We start from the raw sequence: 9405 nt of genomic DNA on the forward strand, positions 1-9405 counted from the left end.
AAAATATACAGATCTTAAGTGTAAAATTCAATACATTCATATAAACCACAAACCTATCAATTTATCTAAAATCTGGACTATTTCTATCACCCCAAAAAGTATCCCTGCGCCCCTTCCCAGTCAGTCACCGCCCTCCCACTTTTATCTGCCAAGAGCCTTCACTATCTGACTTCCATCACCATAGATGAGTCTTGGCTGTTCTAGAACTTTGTATCAATAGAATCATACAGTAGGTACTCTTCATGTCTGGAAGACATGCAAGACTTGTACACAAAACAATGCGGAGAGAAATTAGAGAGCATCTAAATGGGGAACAGGTATGCCAGGTTCATGGATGGAAAGGTAAATATAGTTAAGATGAACATTCTCTAAGATTTATCTATAGATTAAATGCAATCCCAATCAAAATTCCAGCAGACTTTTTTTGGGGGGTGGGGGGTAGAAATTGACCATCTGATTAGAAAGTTTATATGGAAATACAAAGAACCTGGGAAAGCCAAAACAACTGGCCCCTCATTTTCCACTCATCAGGCGGAGTCTCAGGCTGTGCTTCCCAACTGGACGGTGCTGCTGGCTGGACTCCAGGTTTGGGCAGGGCAAGACGCAGGGTTCCACGGTTGCACAGGGCCCCAGGCCACGCTCTGTGATCAGGTGGGGTCACAGGCTAGGCTGCAGAGTTGGGTAGGGCCACAAGCTAGGCTTCACAGTTAGGTCAGCCGCTGGTTGTGATCTGCTGTTGGGCAAGTTTGCTGGCTGGGCTTCCTGGTCAAGAGGGGCTCCCGCTATATCCTACAGTTGGGTGGGGCTAGAGACGATTTTCCAAAGTAGGGTGGCATTGCTGTCCTGGCTCCCTTATCGGGTGGGGCTATAGGCTACGCTCCAAGATTGGGCAGGGTCACCACCTGGGCACAACTGCAGGCTGTGGTCAGCAGTTGGGCAGGGCCATAGAGGGGGCTTCCCAGGAAGTGGCCTGCCACACTGGGGGAGCTGGATGTCCACCTTGGTCTCTCTTCTCCCACAGGAGAGAACTAGTTCCGGGGGGCCCTCTAGGTGCAATGCTATGCCAGCCTGGGTGTGGGCAATGTAGTCAGAGTGTAGCTGTTCGTCTGAGCCTTGTACTGTGGTTCTTCTAGGTCTACCAGGGGTACTTTAGCCTCATCCCCAGGTTTTGGGATTTGCACAATGGCATCTTGTCTATGGATAGTTACCAGCTGGTCTTCTTATGAGGGAGACTGAAGTCAGGAATGACCTATGTCACCGTCTTAATGATATCACCTCAATAGCATCATTTTAATATTCATAAATGTCATACTTTCCTATAGAGTTAGTGTTTTGATAACTTTATTAAGCAAAGCTATATGTATTATTTTATTTTACTTACCCAATAATCCTGTGAAATAAGAACATCAGAAATTTTCATTTCCAGTTCACAGATGAGGAATCTGAGACATGGAAAAGTAACTTCTGCAAAATGACTCTGCAGATCAGAATGTATGAATTTATTTATATATGACAACTTTTAAGAAAGAACATAGGTCACTACCAAAAGTTCATACATGTAGGCTTCTTATAATAAAGATCAATTTTAAGGATGTCCACATTTGTAATAGGACGAGAAAAAGAGTACAGTTTATAAATATTAGAATGTAGAAGATAAAATTATATTCAGATTCACTCTTTCTCTTCCTAAAAATCCAAGTGAAAAAAAAAAAACTTAAAATAAGTTAGTTCCAAAAGATGGCCAGTAAAATAAATTTGCAAAAAAATCAGTAGCTTTTCCACGTGCTAAAAAAATCATCAGTTAGAAAATATGATGCAATATAAGGTCACATTCCCAGTAATAAAAAATATATATATTTATACATACACACAAGCACACACACCTGGGAATACATTTTTTAAAATGCAGGACCAAATTTTTAAGAAAGCACAACTTTTCAGAGGGACATAGAATAAAACAGGAATAAAGGAGAGTCCTGGTTATTGAAGTAATGCAAATTCAACAGAGAGAACAGTTATCTGGAAAAGGTAACCCATCAACTCCTACTCATTAGAACCTGAGCTCCAATCTTCTCAGCTTATCAGTGGTAATTCACTTAGCCAAGTGCTGGGTAATGAGATTTCTCTCTGGCACGTTCGTTAATGGGCATGATGTAAGAAGAGATGGAAGTAGGGAGTGTGGGAAAGGGATGCTACTTGTGGGATGTGTCAACCTTTATCTCAGTCGCTCTTAAAGGGATAACTTTCTTAATGGATTAAGACTTTATGTGTTAAGCAGTCTTTTCCACGGAAACACAAGATGAGAAAAAAAGGAAAAGCTGCAATTCCGGGCTGGAAGATAATTTTTGAGATATATTGTTACGCTCACAAATCGGAAATTATCAATATCACGCCCGGCAGCTGCATCTGTTGTTGGGGCCGCTGTTGCTGTTGAATGAATTACTGTGGCAGTTCATTACGTTTCTCTCCTAACTGCGCTGCTGGGCTGAAATTCAGCAGCAACAGTGTGGGTGTAGCATCTACTCACGCGGCAGACCTCGGAAGGGAGGAGCGGGCAGCGGCAGCCTTGCTGTCTTGGCTCTGAACAGAGCGAGTGATATTTTCAAACCTGACGCGAGAAGATGGCAACTCCAGCTCTGCCTCAAACAATAGGCACCTACAGCTGTTATGATTTTTGAGTCTAAGAAGGACAAAACGCAGGGTCTTTGTTTTTTAATCATTTTTGACCTTTTATTTCACAGAGTTCTGACTGTTGTAAGCAATTTACGGAGGCTTACTGTCCTCCACAGATCAGGGGCGGGCACGGGTCCGCACACTTTCTGCAAGAGCCAGTGGGTAAATATTTGATGCATTGCTGGCCAGATATGGTCTCTATCAAAATTCCTCCAGTCTGCTATGGCCTCACAAAACAGCCACAGACAATAAGTAAATGAATGAGCACGTATTCCAGTCAAACTTTATTTATGGTTGCTGAAATTTCAATTTCTTATCATTTACATGTGTCACGTCCTTCTTTTGATTTTTTCCGCCCTAACCGTTTAAAATGTAAAATAAACATGCTTACTTAACTCCTGAGCTGTATCAGGTAGAAACCCAGATTTGGCCCACAAGTCATAGTTTGCCAATCCCAGGATGGTGGCATTCATTGGTTAGCCTTTTGTCAAAAACTACTATGGAGACTGAGTGTTGTATAGTTGTCAGGACCCCTTCACAGGGGTTAGAGCAGCACTATTTCCTTGCTGTTGCCCTTTTATAAGTCGTGTGACCTTGGGTCAGTTATTTACCCTACCTAACCTCAGTCTCCTCATCTGTAAAATGGGGATGTTGATAGTACTTAACTAACTTGTAGCATTGTTGTAAAGACTCAGTAAGCGTAATACATGTAAGGAAGAGCACAGTGCCTGGCACGCAGGGAATGTTCGTTCATTGGAAGCCTGTGTGTTGAAATTGAGCTTGGGTGGGAAGAAGGCATCGTGGAGATCTTGTGGACCAAACCTGGACTATGGTGTCCACCAGGTCAAATGGTTACTGGAATAAATTAGTCAGCTATGTTCCGATGGTTTCAGTAGAGTGGAATATGCAGCCTGTATCCATTCCCCACATGCCTAGCATAGCCAGCTTTAGCTAGAGTGAAACCATTAGGGTGTCATTTCGGGGGTTCTGAGGAGCCCGGTGCTTTATGTCTCAGGGCAGAAAGAATTCAGCGAGAGGCAAAGTGATAGATAAGAAGTGATTTATTAGGATAGGATGCTTGTGAGGCTTACAAGCAGGCAGGCAAGCATTCCTCTGCCCCGAGTACTTAGTGGGTTACATTTTTATAATCAAAGGAAGAGAAGGGAGGGGGAGAAGACCTTCTTTGTCTTTCTTGAGTAGACGTCTCGCTTTCATCATCAGTTCCCCCTCCAGGTTGGGTTTTTTGTCCCTTCCCGTCAGGTCAGGATTGTCACGCACTTTGGAAAAATTATTTCAGGTCTCAGTACAATGAGGGTCTTTCACTTTGAAATGTCACCTTTCCATAAGTGATTGTTTTTTTGTGTGCACAGAGCATGTCCTGGGGGTCATTAACTTGATGTTGTAGGTCTTATTCTCCACTCTTGACTTATTGTTTTTAGGGCATTGTCCTAGGGGTTAAAGAGTGTGTTTTTTGGGATCGTTAACTTACTGAGCTCGCGGGCAGGATGTAGGTCTCATGCAATCATTGTTTGATTGTTTTGGGGCATGTCTCGTGCTTCTGTTGCGTGATTTTGTTGCTAATCACGTTACTTTGATATTGTTGTTAAGCAAGCCCATCTGGCTTTGATGCTAAGCAGCTTGTTCTGTTTTATGAGTCAAGCAAGCCCACATTGTTTCAGGATTTTCCCATTACTTTCTTGAGTGATCATTAATCTTGCTGTGGTCTCCCAAAGCCCCCTTAAAGTTCCCTCTCTACCTACAACCCCCTAATGGGGTTTCTAAGCTGAAATAATAAACCCCAAATAACATCTGATTATCCTACTCAATCCCTATCAAAAGGACCACTGACTTTAGGGAGGCTTGGAAACAGAGGAGGCTTGTGTGTGAGTTCTGTGTACCTTGTTACGTTGATAAGCATCGGCTGCGCCTTATCAACTCATCAAAGGGGTTTTACACAGGGGTATATTCATCCGGGGGTATACAGAGGGGTGAAGGTCAGCGTGGCTGACTACAGACGCTCAAGGTCTCTGTAAAATGTTGCAGCCCTCTGGCTGCTTAATAGCCTCTCAGAGTTTTTGCACCACAGCTCTTGACTCACATCCTTGAAGCTGGGCTGGCCATTTGCTTGCTTAGAGCTGCAGAACCGGGGAGCTGAATCATTTGCCCACACTCCCACAGACATGTTTGCATGGCCATACAGGCACTCACCCAAAAGAAGGATAAAACTGGTGTTTGAGCCAAAGAGGGATGGACCGATGGAGGCCTTTAAGAAGCTCTCTCCAATGTGATTTGCCAAGGAATGCATCTCGTGGAGCAAGTAGGCACAGTAACTAAGCTTTAGAAACTCTGCTCTCAAGGTCAGCCTCCACCTGCAGAATTGCTGGGATTCCCACTCCACGTTGCTCACTCAGGGTCCCAGGAGCTCGGTGGAATCTCCCGCCCTCCTCATGAATGGCGGCCTTGGCTGTCCTGCTTTGGAAGTAGTTCTCAGCTGCCAAAATGTGTTTTATTATTATTAAAGTTCAGGGCAATTTGTGTCATACAGGATGGTTTTAGCCCTGTTTGTTTTTTTCCCATAAAGTTGCATGTTCTGCTGTGGGTGTGCCACAGTTTCTCCACAGTGGGCACGGGGCTGCTATCTGTGAGTGGTGGGTACCTCCTGCCACAGTGTACCTGCCTCACAACTGCACTTCAGCTCAGTCTTCGTAAACGGGGATTTTTTTTAGGGAACGACCTCCTGGACTTGCCTTCCATGTGATCACCGTGGACATGCCCACAGATAACCGAGAGGCCCTAGGATTCTCCTGAGAACTCCCTACCCCGCTCTCTGAACTCACTCCCACAGGGGACGGGAAGAATGGTCCCCCCTGCTCTAGGTTCTGTGTCAAAAGAGCTGCTGTAAATGCTACCGAAATTATTTTGTGATTTCTTCTCCTAGTTTGGCACAGGTAGGTCATTCAGCAAGTTGAATGTTTGGCAGATTGATTTTCAGTGTTATGGACCTGAAGTTGCCCCCTTTCCCCACGTCTGGCGTGTCCCATTTCCTCTGTCATCTGGTTGCTGCGCCTCCTGTTAAAACTCTTCTCTGGGACTTCCCTTGTAGTGCAGTGGTTAAGAATCCGCCTGCCAATCCAGGAGACACGGGTTCGAGCCCTGGTCCAGGAAGATCCCACATGCTGCAGAGCAACTAAGGCCATGTGCCACAACTACTGAGCCTGCACTCTAGAGCCCGCGAGCCACATCTGCTGAGCCCGCGTGCCACAACTGCTGAAGCCCACGCAGCTAGAGCCTGTGCTCCGCAATAAGAGAAGCCACCGCAATGAGAAGCCCGCGCACCGCAACGAAGAGTAGCCCCTGCTCACTGCTTGCCTCAACTAGAGAAAGCCCGCGCAGCAGCAAAGACCCAACACAGCCAAAAATAAATAAATTAAAAAACAAAACAAAAAAACCCTCTTCTCTCCATGAAGGTATCATGCAAGGTCTTTTCTCTTTCACTCCAGGAGAAGCAGGAAAGAGTCCCGTTTCCAACTGTCACACCCTTGTGATAGCATCCAGAAAATTCCTTTCAGTGAATGGTCTGTGCTTGCAACTATTGTGAAATGGCCATAGCCCTCTCGAAACACACACAGCCTGAGGTGGACATAAGGTTGGTTTATCTGGTTTGCCCAGTTCTTCTGAGACCTGGCTTTTTCCACTCTCAGAATTTTGTATTACATGTGTGTGATGACTTTGACCAACATTTTCTATTAGAGAAGTATTCCCAAACCAAAGGCGTTCTCTACTTATTTCTTTTTGCAAATCGACTTCTTTTTCTCCAGCCATCACTGTGGGGCGTTTCAACAGGCACGTGGAACTGTAAATATAGATATAAGTCAGAAGGCAGATTAACTGTAGGTGAGAGTGAACCTGTGTACATTGCTGTGTAGAAGGCAGAAGGCGGACCTAAGGAAGAGGCAAGCATTTCAATCAGGCCTGGAAATATTTAGCAGAAATTGAAATTTGCAGCTGTTGGAATTTCACTCAACCAATAAGGGAGGGGCAGCACATCATCTAGCTCAAAGATCTTCAAACTGTTCCAGTACAGGGACAGCTAACAAGTATTTTAGAGGCCACATAGTCTCTGTTCCAACTGCTCTGCTCTACCATTGTAGCAGGAAAGCAGCCACAGGCAACACACAACTAGGTGGCTGCAGCTGTGTTCCAGTAAAACTTTATTTACAACAGCGGGTGCTAGGCCAGATTTGGCCCACGGACTGTACTCGGCTGACGTCTGATCTATTTTATATATTTCATATAAAGCAGAAGATATTTGTTTTATCCCACAACCTGAAAAATGTATACCTTCCATATCTACCTACTCAAATTTGATCAGTAGCCTGTCATCTTTGTGTCTTTAAATACCATCTTTTAAAGTAACTCAGCTCATTGTACTATTCTGAAATTGCCAAGTTTGCCCTGATTTTCCTTGGCATGCAGTCCTTCCGTATTTCCAAGAACTGCCAACACTCCTATAAAGAATTCTTTAGATAAGACATCAATAATGAAATAATAAATTCTCACTTTGAAAAATTCAGCAGTGGCATTAAGGACTCTTAGCTGGGGTATCAAACGTTGGAAAGATGAAAACTTTAATTGCAGCAATGATAATGGTACTATTTATTTAGCACTCATTATGGGATTGGCGCTACTAAACCTTTGTGCCTTGAAAGAGATGGATGCTATTTATCCTCATTATAAATTTGAGTGAATAGAATATCTAAGATCTTAAGTGATGTGTGTAGTGCCCATATATGTCTGAACATGAAGTCTAAGAGATCATGATAGTTGGGCTTTGGGGGTCCCTGAACAAACAAATCAACAGTTCCTCATCTCTCTTTCTAAATGAGTAAGTAAAAGGTTGATCTCATTGAACTTAATATCCCTTCAAATATCCTTGTTTGAAATAATATTTAGTCACTCAAAAACTAAGCATTTGCTGAGCATTGATAAATTCTGGTGACACAGATGTTTTTCCATAAAGTTTTCTTTGTAGAAATAAGAAACTTATTTCTTATAGAACACAGGATATACTTAAGGACAAAGATAATCTCATTAAAACGCACTATGGTTCATGGGGCTTGAATATAACCCTTAACTCTTGTATGTAGTAATGTAGCTAATAAAAATCTGCGGAATTTTGGGTTGGGGATTTCATTTAAAAGGAAAAAGCTATGGAAGAACTGAAATATTTAATTTGAACGTGAGTGTTGAAAACAAAGTTCCAGCTAATGCCAAAAATAAGCTCGACTAGGATAGTGAGCAGGAAGCAACTAAAAAAATATATATTTGTGCTAGGGCCAATCTGTTCAGGAGTTTTATGGTTGTGCGCAACAGCAACCCAAAATGGCAAATGTAAACCACAGATAATTTATTAGAACAGTGTGGAGCCATAGAGTTGGAAGACTCACAGTATTAAAAGGAAACTGGTACACAAGGCTTGGGAATGACCCAGAACCAAGGCTACAGGAACGTTAGTATATCTGGAATGACCTGGTTGAAGATGCCAGCAACATTTTCGTCTCTTTTTTTTTTATCAGTTGTTAAAATTAAAATCCTGGGAGGGAGTGCCTGATGGTGCAGGTTTATTCACAAGTAATTCCCTTTCTCATGCCAAGAAAATAAAGTATTTTTTTCCCACACTAGCTTCCCTAGGAAGAGGCAACCCTTAGGATTATCCTACTACCAAGACTGCATAGAAATGGGGAGAGAGGATCCCCGCCCCCGCAACAAAAGACGTAGAATGGGCAGGCAAAAAATAAAGTGACCCCTACTAAGAATATTACCTAAAAAACATCAATTTATAAATGGGTTCATGCCCAATTCTTGAATTTATTCAGATAAATAATGAGAACCAGCTTATTCTATTTGGACAAAACTGATCTTAGATAATTAGCTTTTATGTGTTCAAATTATTCTTAAAATGCACATTGGATTTCTGATTTCTCTATCCCAAACAGTAGTGAGATATAATTCTGTACTATTACACATCTGCTAAATTAAAATGAGGTGGGTGGCAGAAGCGAGGAATATGGAGTAGCTGAATGTTGCCATTGTGGGGATGTGAAGTTGATTTTCATTATAGGAAAACCCCAGCCAGAGGTGTCTATCTACATCTCTATTCCAGGAAAACTAGCAATTGGGTGGCTGTGATGTGGAATGAAGTACTTTTATTTTACCCACTTCGTTTGCCTCTCTAATGTTCAATGAGTTTAATGCCATGCAAGTGAGGTACTATTTGATGATTCATTAAGAACTGCCTTTACTGCTTCTACTCTTAGGTAGAAGTCTTCCATTCATTCAATATTTGATGAGTTCCTACTGCATGTCAAGGGCTAGACTAACCCTGGGGAGTTACAGGAAGGAAAAAAAATCATGGTTTCAACACTGGAGAAGAGTCTAGTTAGGGAAACAAATATGCCAAGTGTTATGATGGAAGCGCGAAGTAGGTATGTCTTGGCTGCTGTGGAAGCATAGAATAGGCTCATAGCCCAGTTTGGGATTTAAACGCAAAGTTCCTGGGAGACAAAAATATAGCATAAGCGTTTTCAAAATATGATCCACTTACCAGCATCATAATCCTCACTGGGAACTTTTGTACGTGCAAAGTCTGTGTCCTCCTCCAGACCTACTGAATCAGAAACTCTGGGGAAGGGACCCAGCAATCTTTGTTCTAATAAGCCCTCCAGGTGAGTA

This window comes from Delphinapterus leucas, chromosome 15 (genome assembly GCF_059928025.1).
Source record: "Delphinapterus leucas isolate spDelLeu-1000000601 "Yukka" chromosome 15, BTC_Dleu_Yukka2, whole genome shotgun sequence".
NCBI classification, from domain to species: Eukaryota; Metazoa; Chordata; class Mammalia; order Artiodactyla; family Monodontidae; genus Delphinapterus; species Delphinapterus leucas.